This window comes from Lynx canadensis, chromosome B3 (assembly GCF_007474595.2).
Source record: "Lynx canadensis isolate LIC74 chromosome B3, mLynCan4.pri.v2, whole genome shotgun sequence".
Taxonomy (NCBI): Eukaryota; Metazoa; Chordata; class Mammalia; order Carnivora; family Felidae; genus Lynx; species Lynx canadensis.
This window is the reverse complement of record NC_044308.2, coordinates 27,201,491-27,218,905: the sequence shown is the minus strand read 5'-3', so window position 1 is coordinate 27,218,905 and position 17,415 is coordinate 27,201,491. Positions and strand designations below refer to the sequence as shown.

Genomic DNA, 17,415 nt, shown 5'->3' with positions numbered 1-17,415 from the left:
CAAAGCAACCGACAGAATGGGAGAAGATATTTGCAAACGACATATCAGATAAAGGGTTAGTATCCAAAATCTATAAAGAACCTATCAAACTCAACACCCAAAAACCAGAGAACCCAGTGAAGAATCAGCAAAATACATGAATAGACACTTCTCCAAAGAAGACATCCAGATGGCTAACCGACACATGAAAAGATGCTCTACATCACTCATCATCAGGGAAATACAAATCAAAACCACAATGACATACCGCCTTACACGTGTCAGAACGGCTAACATTAACAACTCAGGCAACAACAGATGTTGGCGAGGATGTGGAGAAGAGGATCTCCTTTGCATTGTTGGTGGGAATGCAACAGTGGTGCAGCCACTCTGGAAAACAGTATGGAGTTTCCTCAAAAAATTAAAAATAGAACTACCCTACGACCCAGCAATTCCACTACTAGGTATTTATCCAAGGGATACAGGTATGCTGTTTTGAAGGGACACATGCACCCCAATGTTTATAGAAGCACTATCACAATAGCCAAAGTATGGAAAGAGCTCAAATGTCCATCGATGGATGAATGGATAAAGAAGATGTGATACACACACACACACACACACACACACACACACACACACACACACACTGGAATATTACTCGGCAATCAAAAAGAATGAAATCTTGCCATTTGCAACTACGTGGATGGAACTGAAGGGTATTATGCTAAACGAAATTAGTCAGAGAAAGACAAAAATCATATGACTTCACTCATATGAGGACTTTAAGAGACAAAACAGATGAACATAAGGGAAGGGAAACAAAAATAATATAAAAACAGGGAGGGGGACAAAACATAAGAGACTCTTAAATATGGAGAACAAACAGGGTTACTGGAGGGGTTGTGGGAGGGGAGATGGGCTAAATGGGTAAGGGGCATTAAGGAATCTACTCCTGAAATCATTGTTCACTATATGCTAACTAATTTGGATGTAAATTAAAAACAATAAAATGAAAAAAAAGTGATAGAACACAAGAAGAAATAGACAAACCCAAAACCGTAGTTGGAGATTTCAGGACCCTTTGTCATTAACTGACAGAACCCTCAAAGCCTGGACTTATTCAAATGCATATCATATACAGGGGAGAGAATTGTGGTTTACAGAGAAATTTCACAACATCCGTCATTTTCTGTGGTGTCTCCAATTCATGTGTCTGCTCCAGACCACCAGGAAAAGTATCTCCTCTATCCAGGCATGTTTCTAAGAAGAGCTTAGATACCCCCAAATGTGTCACCAGCAGGGTCTATCTAGGAACATGAGATAGAGACTGAATCTGCCATCAGCTTCATGTCCACTTGAATATTTTATTTAAAAATAAATATTCTATTTAAAATTAGACTTCCTGTTTCTTAATGGGATATCACTGCTGAATACGTGGTATATACACACATACACGATATGAAAAATATTAACAAAAAAGTGTAAAATGGTCTTCCAGAGAGCTGTGTACCCCATCAGAATAATAATGATCTTAGGTTTCATACAATAATATATTAAGGCACTTTCAACTCATCTGTATTCCTATTAACAGTGCTGAATGTTTTTCATCCTTGGACTCATGCATTCATTTGTCTGTCTGGGAGAGAATGAGTATAGAAAAATCTAGCTTTTTGCTCAGGGCCCATATATCTTTCATTAATGTGGAAAGTATTCTATCATCTTCCTTGAAAACACATAAGTCTATCTGGTTTGTTTTGGGATGAGTATACTTTTGTGGGATTTTTTGTGCAATAGAAATGATTTATCTCTTCAATAGCCAGCCCTGTCATAAGCCTATCCAAAGTTAATAATTTTCTGGGTTTTCCAACTAATTGGAGTGAATGTTGGTCTGATTTCCTCCCACAGGTTTTTTTCTGATTGAAAATAATCTTTCCAATACTGATTTTATTGCTTATTTGGTTGAGAGTTTTTAAACTTGTTTATTACAGTGCAGTGATTTTTCCATACAGGAGTTCTTCCCATTCTAATCATCTGCTTTAAAAGAAAGGATTGCATCTTTTACATCTGCAGTATTACTTAGCCTAAGGACCGACACTTCTAGCTTACTACCTTTGTGGTAGCCCTGGAAAAAATGGACACCAATCTTTTTTATTGTGATTTTTTTGGGGACGTATACTGAGCAATCACCAGCTTCTACAGCAAGCTGGCTAAGGACAGGCATGCATATTTGGCCTTATTACTGATATGTCTACTTCATATGCTTCACTGGGCCCAATCACCACCTGACTGCTCTAAGCCCATCTTTTTGAATTATAAACCTGAACTGTAAACTTCAAAAATTACACTACTAGGTCACTAGCTACTTAAACTCTTTTCTTTATGGGAAGTAATTCAAATTGAACCTTAATCAATATGAACCAATCAATATGATTGATTTTATGTTCAAGTAAATCCTAAAGTTGTTCCTATAAATCTAAGTAAAAATTATAGATATATATAGATATATAGGTATGTTTAATTTTTTTTAAATAATAAAGGGTAGTATTTGTTTGAGGAGTAGAACCCAGTGATTCATCGCTTACATATAATACCAAGTGCTCATCCCAACAAGTGCCCTCCTTAATTCCCATCACTCTTTTAGCCCATCCCCCCACCACCTCCATTCCAACAACCCTCAGTTTGTTCTTTGTATTTGAGAGTTTATTATGGTTTGCCTTCCTCTCTATTTTTATCTCATTTTCCTTCCCTCCCCCTATGTTTTTATCTGTTGTATTTCTTAAATTCCACATATGAGTGAAATCATATGATATTTTCCTTTTCCTGACTCACTTATTTCACTTAGCATACTACACTCTAGTTACATCCATGTTGTTGCAAGTGGCAAGATTTCATTCTTTTTGAACACCAAATAGTATTCCGTTGTAGAAATATATACCACCTCTTCTTTATCCATTCATCAGTCGATAGATATTTGGACACTTTCCCTAGTTTGGCTATTGTTGATAGAGCCGCTATAAATATTGGGGTGCATGTGCCCTTTAAAATCAGCATTTTTGTATCCTTTGGATAAATAGCTAGTAGTGCAATGGCTGGGTTGTAGGGTAGTACTATTTTTAATTTTTTGAGGAGCCTCCATACTGTTTTCCAGAATGGCTACATCAGTTTGCATTCCCACCAACAGTGCAAGAGCGTTCCCCTTTCTCTGCATTTCAGCCAACATCTTTTGTTTCCTGAGTTGCTAATTTTAGCCACTCTGACAGGAGTAAGTGGTATCTCATTGTGGTTTTGATTTATGTTTCCCTGATGATGAGTGATGTTGAGCATCTTTTCATGTGTCTGTTGGCCATCTGGATGTCTTCTTTGGAAAAGTGTCTATTCATGTCTTCTGCCACTTCCTCACTGGCTTATTTGTTTTTTGGGTGTTGAGTTTGGTACGTTGTTTATAGATTTTTGACACTAGCCCTTTTTCTGATATGTCAATTGCAAATATCTTATACTATTCTGTCAGTTGCCTTTTAGTTTTGTTGATTGTTTCCTTCACTGTGTAGAAGCTTTTTATCTTGATGAGGTGCCAGTAGTTCATTGTTGCTTTTATTTCCCTTGTCTTCAGAATTGAACTTCAGAAATTGCTGTGGCTGAGGTCAGAGAGGTTTCTGCCTGTTTTCTCCTATAGAATTTTGATGGTTTCCTGTCTCACGTTTAGGTCTTTTATCCATTTTCAATTTATTTTTATTAAAAAATTTTTTTTTTAATATTTATTTTTGAGACAGAGAGAGACAGAGTATGAATGGGGGAGGGTCAGAGAGAGAGGGAGACACAGAATCTGAAACAGGCTCCAGGCTTTGAGCAGTCAGCACAGAGCCCAACGCGGGGCTCAAACTCACAGACAGTGAGATTGTGACCTGAGCCGAAGTCGGATGCTTAACCAACTGAGCCACCCAGGCGCCCCTCAATTTATTTTTATATATGGTCTAAGAAAGTGATCCAGGTTCATTCTTCTGCATGTTGCTGTCCAGTTTTCCCAGCACTATTTGCTGAAGACACTATCTTTTTTTTCCCATTGGATATGCTTTCCTGGTTTGTCAAATATTAGCTGGCCATACACATGTATGTTCCTTTCTGGGTTCTCTAGTCTATTCCATTGATCTACGTGTCTGTTTTTGTGTGAGTACCATACTGTCTTGATTATTACAGCTATGTAATACAGCTTAAAGTCCAGAATTGTGATGCCTTCAGCTTTGGTTTTCTTTTTCTTTTCTTTTCTTTTTTAATGTTTATTTATTTTTGAGAGAGAGAGAGAGAGAGAGAGAGAGAGAGACAGAGGGAGAGAGACAGAGAGCGAGCGGGGTAGGGGCAGAGAGAGAGGGAGACTTAGAATCCAAAGCAGGCTCCAGGCTCTGAGCTGTCAGCACAGAGCCCGACACAGGGCTCGAACCCACAAACTGTGTGATCATGACCTGAGCTGAAGTTGAACGCTTAACTGACTGAGCCAGCCAGGTGCCCCTTTGATTTTCTGTTTCAGCACTACTTTGGCTATTTGGGGTCTTTTATGGTTTCATACAAATTTTAGGATTTTTTGTTCTAGCTCTGTGAAGTATGCTAGTGTTATTTTGATAGGGATTGCATTGGACATGTAGATTGCTTTGGGTATGATTGACATTTTAACAATATTTGTTCTTTTAATCAGTGAGCCTGGGATGTTTTTATATTTCTTTGTATCTTTTTTCTTTCTGTCATAAGCTTTCTATAGTTTTCAGTGTATAGATATTTCACCTCTTCTGTTAATTTATTCCTGGGTATCTTATGGTGTTTGGTGCAATTATAAATGGGATCAATTCCTTGATATCTCTTTCTGCTGCTTCATTATTGGTGTATAGCAATGCAACTGATTACTGTACATTGATTTTTATATCCTGCAACTTTGCTGAATTTATGTATCAGTTCTAGCAATTTTTTGTTGGACTCTTTCAGGTTTTCCATGTAGACTATCATGTCATCTGCAAAGAGTGAAAACTTGACTTCTTCCTTGTTGATTTAGATGTCTTTTATTTGTTTTTGTTGTCTGATTGCTGAGGCTAGGACTTCTGGTACTATGTTGAACAAAAGTGGTGAGAGTGGACATCCTTGTCATGTTCCTGACCTTAACTGGAAAGCTCTCAGAGTCCCTGGGTGGCTCAGTCAGTTAAGTAACCAGCTCTTGATTTCAGCTGAGGTCATGATGTCACGGTTGGTGAGTTCGAGACCTGTGTTGGGCTCTGTGCTGACAGCGTGGAGCCTGCTTGGGATTCTCTCCCTCTCTCTCTACCCCTCTCCCAGTTGTGTTTCTCTCTCTCTTTCTCTCTGAAAAGTAAATAAACATTTTTTAAAAAATGAAACCTCAGCACCTGGCTGGCTCAGTCAGTTGAACATCCAATTTTAGCTCAGGTCATGATCTCACAGTTCATAAGTTTGAGCCCCGCTTTGGGCTTTGTGCTGACAACTCACAGCCTCGAACCTGCTTTGGATTCTGTGCCTCCCTCTATTTCGGCTCCTCCCCTGCTCACACTCTTTCTCTCTCTCAAAATAAGTAAGCATAAACAATTTAAAAAAATAGGGGAAACCTCTCAGTTGTTCCCAATTGAGAATGATATTATCTGTAGGCCTTTCATATATGGCTTTTGTGATGTTAAGGCATGTTTCTTATATCCCTACTTTCTTGAGGGTTTTTATCAAGAAAGGATGCTGTATTTTATCAAATGCTTTTTCTGCATATATTGATAGGATCGTGTAGTTCTTATTCTTTCTTCTACTAATGTGGTGTATTACATTGATTGATTTGTGAATATTAAGCTACTCCTAAACCAAGGTGTGAATCCCACTTGGTCATGGTGAATAATTCTTTTAATATACTGTTGAATTTGGTTTTCTAGTATCTTGTTGAGAATTTTTGCATCCATGTTCATCAAGCATATTGACCTATAATCTTCCTTTCAGTGGGGTCTTTTTCTGGTTTTTGAATCAAGGTAATGCTGGCTTCATATAATGAGTTTGGAAACTTCCCTTCCATTTCTATTTTTTGGAACAGTTTGAGAAGAATAGACATTAACTTTTCTCTAAATGTTTGGTAGAATTCCCCTGGGAAGCCATCTGCCCAGGACTCTTATTTGTTGGGAGATTTTTGATAACTGATTCAATTTCTTTGCTATGGTTATGGACCTGTTCAATTCTTTTATTTTTTCCTGTTTGAGTTTTGGTATTGTGTTTCTAGGAATTTGTCAATTTCTTCCAGATTGCCCAGTTTGTTGGCATATAATTTTTCACAGTATCCTCTTTAATTGTTTGTATTTTGGTGGTGTTTGTTGTGATCTCTTTCATTTGTGATTTTGTCTCTTTGTGTCCTCTCTCTTTTTGAGAAATCTAGGTAGTGGTTTATCAATTTTGTTTATTCTTTCAAAAAGCCAACTTTTAGTTTTATTGATCTGTTCTGCTGGGTTTTTTTGGTTTGTTTCTATATGCTTATTTCTGCTTGAATCTTTATTATTTCCCTGTGTATTCTGGCTCTGGGCTTTATTTGCTGCTACTTTTCTAGCTCCTTTAGGTGTAAGGTTAGGTTGTGTATTTGGGACCTGTCTTGCTTCTTTATATAGGCCTAAATTGCAAATGTGCTTTCCTTTTAGGGCTGCCTTTGCTGCATCCCAAAGTGTTTGGACTGTTCTGTTTTCATTTTCATTTGCTTCCATGTATTTTTAAATTTCTTCTTTAATTTCCTGGTTAACCCATTCATTTCTTAGTAGGGTGTTCTTTTTTAATTTTTTTTTTCAACGTTTATTTATTTTTGGGACAGAGAGAGACAGAGCATGAACGGGGGAGGAGCAGAGAGAGAGGGAGACACAGAATCGGAAACAGGCTCCAGGCTCTGAGCCATCAGCCCAGAGCCCGATGCAGGGCTCGAACTCACGGACCGCGAGATCGTGACCTGGCTGAAGTCGGACGCTTAACCGACTGCGCCACCCAGGCGCCCCTCTTAGTAGGGTGTTCTTTAATCTCCATGTATTTGAGGACTTTCATTTGTCTTGTGGTTGATTTTGTTTCATAGTGTTGTGTTATGAACATATGCATGGTATGATATCAATATGTTTGTACCTGTTGAGTGTTGATTTGTAACCCAGTATGTTATCTATTCTGGAGAATGTTCCATGTGCACTTGAGAAGAATGTGTATTCTGCTTTAGGATGAAGTGTTTTGAATGTATCTGTTAAATCCATCCAGCCCAGTGTGTCATTCAAAGCCATTGTTTCCTTACTGATTTTAAAGTCTCTTAGTATTATGGTATTATTATTGATGAGTTTGTGTTTGTGATGAATTGGTTTATATATTTAGGTTCTTCAAGTTGGGGGCATAATATTTACAATTGTTAGCTTTTGTTGATGATAAACCCCTTAATTATGACATAATGCCCTTCTTCATCTCTTGCTACAGTCTTTATTTTAAAATCTAGCTCGTCTGGCATAAGTATGGCTATTCCGGCTTTCTTTTGATATCCATTAGCATGATAAGATGGTTCTCAATGTGCAGGTGTCCTTAAGTCTCAAATGAGTCTCTTGTGGGCAGAATATAGATGGGTCTTGGTTTTTTACCCATTCTGATACCCTGTGTCTTTTGATTGAAGCATTTAGTCCACTTACATTTAGTGGACTGTGTTACATGTACAGTAAGTGTTTCTGGTGATGTTCTCTGGTCTTTTGTAGTCTTTGCTGCTTTGTCCCTCTTTTTCCTCCACTCAGAGATTCCCCCTTAATATTTCTTGCAGGGCTCATTTAGTGGTCATGAAGTCCTTTAGTTTTTGTTTGGCTTGAAAAGTCTCTCTCCTTCTCTTCTGAATTACATCCTTGCTAAATAAAGAATTCCTGGCTGCATATTTTTCCTGTTCAGCATATTGAATATTTTCTGTCACTCTCTTCTGTCCTGCCAATTTTAAGTGGACAGGTCTCCTACTACCCTTATGTGTTTACTCTTGTAGATTAAGGGCCTTGTGTCCCTACCTGCTTTCATAATTCTCGTTTAATCTTTGTATTTTGCAAGGTTCACTATGATATGTCATGGTGTTACCTGTTTCTGTTGATTTTGAAGGGAGTTCTCTGTGCCTCTTGGACTTGGATGCTTGTTTCCTTCCCAAAATTAGGGATGTTCTCAGCTATACTTTGTTCAAATAAACCTTTTGGCCCTTTTTCTCACTCTTCTTCTTCTGGGACTCCTATGATACGGATATTGTTTTGTTTCATGGAATAACTTAGTCCTCCAAGTCTTCTCTTGTGCTCTAGTAATTTCCTTTCCCTCTTTTTTCAACTTCATTATTTTCCATAATTTTATCTTATATTTCACCTGTTCTCTCCTTGGCTTCTTTTTCTTTTTAAAAAAACTTAAAATGGTTTTATCTACTTTTGAGAGAGAGTGAGAGCATTAGCAGGGGAGGGACAAAGAAAGCAGAGACACAGAATCTGAAGCAGCCTCTAGGCTCTGACCTGTCAGCACAGAGCCCCATGTGGAGCTTGAACTCATGAGCTGTGAGATCATGACTTGAGCCTAAGTGAGATGCTTAATCGCCTGCGCCTCCTGGGTGCCCCTTTCCTATGCTTCTTCAGTCCTTTCTGTCACTGTATACAGTTTATTTTGCATCTCAGTTATAGCATTTTTAATTTTTTAATTCATCCTGACTAGTTCGTAGGTCTTTGATCTCAGCAGCAAGGGTTTCTCTGGTGTCCTCTGCTTTTTCAAGCCCAACTAGTAGACTTATGACTATTGTTCTAAATTCTTGTTCAGATTTGTTTATATCTATTTTGGGCAAGTTCCTGGCTATGATTTCTTCTTGATCTTTCTTTTGGGGGAGAATTTGTATGTCTTGTCATTTGGGCTAAGTTTCTGTTTTTTTGTGTGCGTTTTAAAAGCTTGTTATGTTTCATGCACCTGAGAGTACTTCTATATTAAAAAGGGGTCATACACTGTCCACAGCCTGGCACTTTAGAAAGTGTTTCTGATGTATGCTGTGTATACTCTGTTGTTGCATTTTGGCTGCTATTTCTCACTGGTGAATCCTCTGCAGAGCTTTTCCTTCCTTGCAGTGGTGGAGTGTTTGGACCTTTAACCAGTGTGTTTACACTTGTTTATTGAAGTAACCCTAGAAAAAAGTGGTGGGGGGAAGCCTGATTACATAAAAAGGGAATAGGAAAGGGAACAGAAAAACAGAGAATCAAAAAACTATAAGGCTGATTCCAAAAAAAAAAAAAAAAAATAAAGGAAAAAAAAGCAGAAGAAGGAAAATGAAAGGAATAAAAAAGCCTGATCTAAAAAATAAAAAGAGAAAAGGAAGCGATAAAAAACAAATAAGAAACTATGAGCCTGATTACAAAAGAAAAAAAGAAGAAGGAGGCAAAAGGGAAAAAAAGAATTGTCTGTTCGTGTCTGGGGGTTGCTGACTGTGCTCGTCCTCTGGAGGAGAGACTGGCTGCTTTGGCTCAGAGTCAATCTTGCCCCAGTAAATAAGCAGTTACCAGGCACAGAGGGGCAGGGCTTGTTGTAAGTGGGTCCTGCCTCCACTGGGGGCCACTGTGTTGTTCTCTGAAGTCCCAATGTGTTGGTGTTGGGGGGGGGGAAATGGCACCACCTCAGTCTCTCATTCCCAGTTGGTGATCTCAACTCCTGCTGTTCAGGAAGCCCTCACAGAATAGGGAGGGAAGTCAACTTGCCCTGCTCCATAACTCTCCTGTGTTTTTTCTTTAGTGCACATATGGGATTCAAAACCCAGAGTCTTAAAGTACTCAGCACCACATGTATCCATTCCCCTTCTCCAACATAGAGCCACTCCACCATGCTGATGAAAGGTCTTTGACTAGAACCTACAGGGTCTTTTGACCTTGGGGAGGCAATAAACCCTTTTCCAAAAGTACTCCAGGAAGGGGACTATTCTCTCCCAGTATACTCCGGAGATCTCTACACCACCCTATGCACTCTGAGGCCAGCTCTGTCCTCCCTAGGAGCACATGCCACAGCTCCACGCTGGAGAAAGTTGTGCACTTCCAAAACCTCAGTATTTGAGCTCCAAAAGATGTTTGCAAAAAAAAAAAAAAAAAAGAATGGGAATATTTAGTACTTCTCACTCCCCAGAGAGGTTTTCCTCTTGTGCTAACTCAATGCTGCACTATCTCAACCCCTCTCTCTTTCTCTCCCTTTTGTCTCTCCACAGAAAGGGTTTCCTCCTCTCCATGGTACCGCCATTTTTCTCTCCCTAATTCACATCCATGCACCTCTCACTTGCTAAGGTCTCTCCCTCCAACTGTGGAGATCCTTCTGCCATCCTGCAGATGGATTTCCTGGGTGTTCCAAGTAATCTGATCCTAATACAGCTGTGTTTGAGGGATGAGGGAAGCCCAGAGTTCCTCTACTTCTCCATCTTAACTCCTCCCATCTCCAATACTATATTGATTAGAATTAGCAAAACAGATATCCTCAAATTGTTCTTCATCTTAAAGGAAAAGCCTTCAGTCTTTCACTATTGATTATGATGTTAGCTGTGAGTTTTTCATATGGCCTTTATTACGTTGCAGTTTCCTTTTATTCTTAATTGCTGAATATTTTTATCATGAAAGTGTGTTGAACTTTTTCATATACCTTTCTGCATCAATAGATGATTGTGTGTTTTTTTCCTTCAGTGTTAATGTGGTGTGTTTCATTGATTTCCATGTTTTGAACCATCTTTGAATTCCAGGGATAAATTCCACTTGATCATAGTGTAAAACTTCTTAATATGCTGCTGAGCTGGGGCACCTGGGTGGCTCAGTCAGTTAAGTGTTTTGGCTCAGGTTTTGGCTCAGGTCATGATCTCGCAGTTCGTGAGATTGAGCCCTATATTCGGCTCTGCACTGTCAGTGCAGAATCTCTCTCTGCCCTTCCCCTGCATGCACATGCTCTTTGTCTCTCAAAATAAATAAATAAACAAAAAGTCTCTAAAACATAAGCTGATGAACTGACTTGCTAGTGTTTTGTTGAAGATTTTTTTTGCATCAGTACTTGTCAGGGATATTGGTCTATAGTTTTCTGCTCTTGTAGTATCTTTAGTGTTAAGGTAATACTGACCTCATTGAATGAGCATTCCCTCCTCTTCAGTTTTCTTAAAGAGTTTGAGAAGGATTAGTGTTAATTCTTTAAACATATGGTAGAGTGCATCAGCAAAGCAATCTGGTTCAGGCCTTTTTTTGTTGTGAGGTTTTTGATTACTGATTCAATTTCTTTAATAGTTGTGGTCTATTCAGATTTTATTTTTCTTCATTTCTAGTGTTAGTAGGTTGTGTATAGCTAGGAATTTGCCCATTTTATCTGCATAATCCAATTTGTTAGCACACAGTCATTCATGGTATACTCTTGTGATCCTTTTTATTTCTGTAAAATTGGTAGTAATGTTCCTGCTTTCAATTCTTATTTTAGTAATTTGAGTTTCTCTCCTTTTTCTTAGTCAATCTAGCTAAAGATGTGTAAACTTTATTGATCTTTGTAAAAAAAACAACTTTTGGTTAATTGCTTTTCTCTATTGTGTTTCTCATCTCTATTTTATTAGTCACCTCTCGAATCTTTGTTTTCTTACTTCTGTTAGCTTTTGGGTTTAGTTTTTCTTCTTTTCCTAGTTTGTTAAGGTGTAAAGTTAGGTTGTTGATTTGAGGTCTTTCTTTTGTTTAAATATAAACATTTACAGCTATAAATTTCCCTTTTAGTACTGCTTTTGGTTCATCCCATAAATTTCATATATTGTGTTTTCATTGTCATTTGTCTCAGGGCATTTGTCTCCAATTATATTAGTTTGCTAGGGCTACCATAACAAAATAGCACACATGGGATGCTTTAAACAACAGAAATTTATTTTCTCATAGTTCTGGAGGCTGTAAGTCCAAGATCAAGGTGCTGGCAGGGTTAGTTATCTCTGATGCCTTTCTCCTTGGCTTGCAGATGGCTGCCTTCCTACTACCTCTTCACACTGTTGTCCTTTAGTGCACATGCACCTTTGGTGTCTCTCTGTGTGTCAAATGTCCTCTTCTTATAAGGACACCAGTCAAACTGGATTAGGATCCACCCAAATGGCCTCATTTAACTAAATTGCCTACTAAAGATATCTCCAAAAATAATCATATTTTAAGGTATTGGGGGTTAGGGCTTCAACATATGAGTTTTTTTTTTATTGTGAAGGGGAGACACAATTCAGCTCACAGCAGAGATTTTCTAATTTATCTTCTGAATTCTTTGAGCCATTGGTTGGTTGTTTTGTTTAATTTCCACATATTTGTGCATTTTTATTTTTCCTTTTTGTTATTAGTGTCTAGTGAATTCCATTGTGATTGGAAAAGATACTTTGTATGATCTCAATGTTTTAAAATTTATTAAAACTTATTTTATGGCATAACATATCGTCTATCTCAGAGAATGTTCCACGTGCACTTGAGAAAAATGTGTAATTCTTCTGTTTTGGGTAGAGTGTTCTGTGTATGTATTTTAGGTTCAATTTGTTTATAGTGTTGTATAAGGCCTCCAGTACTATATGTATCTTTTATTTGATTTCTAACCATCATTAAGGGTGGGACATTGAAGTCTCTAACCATTATTGTAGAGATATCTATCCCTTCAATTATGTCAATGTTTTCCTCATATATTTTGGAGCTTGATGTTTGGTGCATATTATTTGTAATTGTTATTGACAGCATATAGTTGAATCATGTTTTTTGTTTTGTTTTTATCCCTCTGCCAGCCTATGCCTTTTGATTAATGAGTTTAATATGTTGATATTTAAGGATCACTCATACGAGAAGAATTACTTTTGGCCTTTTGTTTTATGTTTTCTGTATGCATTATAGCTTTTTATGTCTTATTTCCCTCATTACTGCCTTCCTCTATTACTGCCTTACTTTGTGTTTAGTTGTTTTTTTATAGTGACATGTTTTGATTCCATTCTCATGTTTTGGGTGTATATTTTAATAATATTTTCTTTCTGCTTACCATGACAACTAGATATGATGTTCTAAAATTGTAACAACCTAATTTTAATTGATACCAACTTAACTACATACAAAAACTCTACTTCTATACAGTTATGCCCCTGTTATTGATATCACAAATTACATTTTTATACATCGTGTACCTAGTAACATAGATTTATAATTATTTTTATGAATTTATTTTTTAAATCCTGCAGAAAATAACTAGTGGAGTTTTAGGCTGAAGAAGTGGGAAACTGCTCTCATGTTTCCTGCTTCTTCATTCACAGCTGATTACAAACATTGCTTTTGAGCAGCCTGGGCTATAGGCTCTCCTTTCTGCCGTTAATTAAACTTAGCAGCCTGGCCCTGTTTGGGCAGAACAATGATAGACTCTCTGAAGCTCTGACTATATTTAGGTGAGGAATTATTGAATCCTCCCAACCCTTCTGAAAAATGGCACAAGAGTAAGTGGCAGCTTCCCTGCTCACTTTCCTTCCTCAGGTCTGCTTTTTGTCAATGAACACACTTGTCTGTTTTCTGTGTGATCACTTTCGTGGCAAACCCAGCTTTTCCCAGCCTGCTCATTTGCTTTTTCCCTTCTGGAAATGTAGTTTGGACCAGTGAATCCAGGATGAAAACAGGACAGAAACAAGAGTCAGAAAGAGAGGGAGAGATAGGGGTGCCTGGGTGGCGCAGTCGGTTAAGCGTCCGACTTCAGCCAGGTCACAATCTCGCGGTCCGTGAGTTCGAGCCCCGCGTCGGGCTCTGGGCTGATGGCTCAGAGCCTGGAGCCTGTTTCCAATTCTGTGTCTCCCTCTCTCTCTGCCCCTCCCCCGTTCATGCTCTGTCTCTCTCTGTCCCAAAAATAAATAAACGTTGAAGAGAGGGAGAGATAAATGAAGGCAGTAGCAGAATTTTGTATTCCTTGTTACTGGCTCTGGGTTCCCTGTCAGGTAGAGCTAGCTTCTGTGCCTGCATTGATGATGTCTACATGATATAGGGCTTGTGAAAGACTGAGAGAAAACCTCTTCCTCTACCACTGATAACCAAACCATTACCTCTCCAGTGTGTCCTTTGTACTAATCATTGTCTCTTGTCTGGCCTTTAGAAGTGTGACTCTTCTCAGAAGTGTTAATATATCAGGCTTTCAATATTTTTAACATTCTTCAATACTTTTTTCTCAATAAAATGACATAAGCACTGTAGGAATGCCAAATGTTTGGATCTATAAAGAACTAGGGTGTTTGGGCCTATGGAAACTATTATAGATGGGGGAGGGCTAGAACGTATTACCAACACTGTCCATCTTGTAGGTTGACACAAATAGATCTTAACAATAATGCAGCAAGGTTTCTTGACAATGGTGGACCTGAATTCATTCTGGCTGTTTAAAATTTACTGCTTAAGGATCTAAAATGTGGCTAATACCCAGGGCTTTGGGGACAGGGATTTGTTCCCTTCTATAAATGGAAGGCATAGTAAAGGGGGTAGGCTCTCTATGGACCATAGGCACCGAGACTCTTCTTGACCCAGTGACTCCACTTCTAGGAACTTTTGGAGGCACACACTAAAACATCTACTAGGACTCTCATAATGTTTGTTACTTATATTAGTAAAAAGTAGAAATTCCCTAAATTTCCAACATTTCCATCACGTTAAGCCTTATGTGGTGATCCATGTAATAGAATATGATGCCAACATTTAAATCACATTACAGAAGAATATTTAATAACAGAAATGCTAGTGACATAGCTAAGTTAAACAATTAGAAGAGAGGACAAAGCAATTTATATATTTGAATATATGTCTGAACACATGCATATTTGAAGCTGACTTTAAAAATATTCATGTATATGTAGAAAAAAACTGAAAAGAAGTTTTTTATTTTTAATTTTTTAAAAGTTTTTATTTAAATTCCAGTATTGTTGGGGCTCCTGGGTAGCTCAAGTGTCTGACTCTTAATTTTGGCTCAGGTCATGATCTCATGGTTTGTGAGTTTGAGCCCCACATCAGGCTCTGCGCTGATGGTGTGGAGCCTGCTTGGGATTCTGTCTCCCTCTCTCTCTGTTCCTCCCCTGCTTGCTCTTGATCTCTCTCAAAATAAATAAAAACAAACTTAAAAAAAATAAATTCCAGTATAGTTAACATACAGTGTAATATTAGTTTCAGGTATATGATAGTGATTCAACACTTCCACACATCATCTGGTACTCCTTACAAAAGGTGCACTCCTTAATCCCCATAACCTAGTTCACCCACCCCCTCCCCCACCTCTTGTAACCATCAGTTTGTTCTCTATAGTTAAGAGTCTTTAAATGTTCACAACTGGCATCTCTGAATTACGGAACTGTATACACTCATTTTATCTGTTATCCTCTTCTTTAGTTTCTAAGTTACTCAAATAAGTATTGGCCACTTAAATTTACAAGCATATATGAATTTTGCAAATTTATATCCACAGTTGTTGAGTCACTAGGGAAAATGGATACTGTTGAATTTTGTGAATTTTTTTTTAAATTTTTTTTTCAACGTTTTTTATTTATTTTTGGGACAGAGAGAGACAGAGCATGAATGGGGGAGGGGCAGAGAGAGAGGGAGACACAGAATCGGAAACAGGCTCCAGGCTCCGAGCCATCAGCCCAGAGCCCGACGCGGGGCTTGAACTCACGGAGCGCGAGATCGTGACCTGGCTGAAGTCGGACGCTTAACCGACTGCGCCACCCAGGCACCCCAAATTTTGTGAATTTTAAAAGCACCCTGGTTTAGATGTGAAGTCATAAAAATGTCAGTGAGATTTCTTTTATCAGAAGGAGAAAAGGTCAGGAATATTTCATCAATATTTCATCAATATTTTCTACCTTAATTAAGCCAAAATGACCCTGGAATTTGTGTTTCTTGGGAAATCCTGAATCTTTTTTATGTGCAGTTTGTGAGTTTTCTATCCTCCAGGACAGCAGGTCAGCGGTCCTTTGCAATAACAGGGTCTGAAGGCCTCTCTGTGCTTCCCCTCTTTGCAAAAAGAAATTTACTTGGAACAATGGAAAATAATGTGTCGACAGTGTGAAATTAAGTTTTAAATTTCTGAAATATACTGAAATATTTATGGGAAATTTACTAGTGAAACATTTTATTTTTGGCTCTTTAGAATCGTAACTCAATAATCAAAAGCCTAGAAACTACTCTCTGTATGTTTAACTACAATTATAAGATACTATGTGTACACAAAGTGCACTAGAAATGTTAAATAATGAAATCAGCCAGATGTGCCAACCAGAGAAAATACAAATATATTTCTGACTTTTCCCTACTTTGATTTTCTTCCTTCATGGCCACAAGGTGAATTCTCAGCATTGCACACTGTGGTTCTGCTGTGAGCTGTGCTGAGAACCTGTGGGTAGTACTTTCCAAGGAGCAATAGCACATCACCCTTTTGAGCATTCTCTGCTCTTCAGAGGGTCAGTGGTGATTCTGAGCTCATTACTGATTTAATGCTTTAGAAAACTGTTTCATGGAGTCAAAAAGCCATCTCATGCAAATAAGCCACAACTAATGGGATTTAAGTAATTCATTATTAAGTATTTAAGCACTTCCATTGAACTGGGTGCCACTTCAGGTACCAGATAAAACAAGATGGAAATGACATGGCAGCCATTCATAAGAGGCTAAGTGTGATAGAAATCATTGAATCAATAGCTAAGCCCCATGCTTTCCATTTATATGTCTTAATTTAGTGTGACTTATTTAGTGAGTTTTTTTTTCTTTTATCCGCATTATACATCTGAGAAAATGGAAGCTCAGAGTGGTTAAATAGTGTGAGTGAGGTCATTGTAATGGTCACCTCTCCCAGAAGTGCTATGTAACAAACCACCCCAGGGAGTAACAGAAAACACTGGATATTAGTTGACTCATTGAAGCATTTCTGTAAATGTACCTGAGGCCCTATTCTTTTACAGTTATGAGACATGAAAAATTTAAAAGCCCAACTAATAGTGTAACCCAGTTTGAATAGCTAAAGGGCACTAATTAAATCCCTCAAATGGAATTAATCTTTTATCTTGTTTATTTCCTCTGCTAGTTGGGGCATCTATTCTATACCTTGTTCTCTGCCATGCTCTTCTCCCTGGCTGTTAAAGCCCCTGCAGACAGAATCCTCAGTCATCCGTGTTTCCCATTAAAAGTGCTCAGGGCTGCCCAGAGGTGCCATTCAGACAACACTTGGTGGCCCAAGACAGACTCCTTTCCTGACTTTGGCATGGAGTGGTGGGTATTGTTAGACACAGCTTGGGGCCTTGGTCTTATTTATCCAAGAGACTGAGTCTTATTGTCTGTATCACAAGTGCATGCTTGAATGAGAGGGAGAAAGGGGGTGGAAATATTTTTCTTGGTTTTGTTTTGCATTTATGATCTGAAGTACCATTATTTCCCTGGGTGAGTGTTT

The 17,415-nt window shown here is 38.3% G+C and overlaps 1 protein-coding gene across 1 annotated transcript in view; it reads left to right on the top strand.

The window, feature by feature from the left end:
- Positions 1 to 17,415, top strand: part of OCA2 (OCA2 melanosomal transmembrane protein) — a 408,608-nt gene that overhangs the window by 47,444 nt on the left and 343,749 nt on the right. The gene's annotated exons all lie outside the window — the stretch shown is intronic.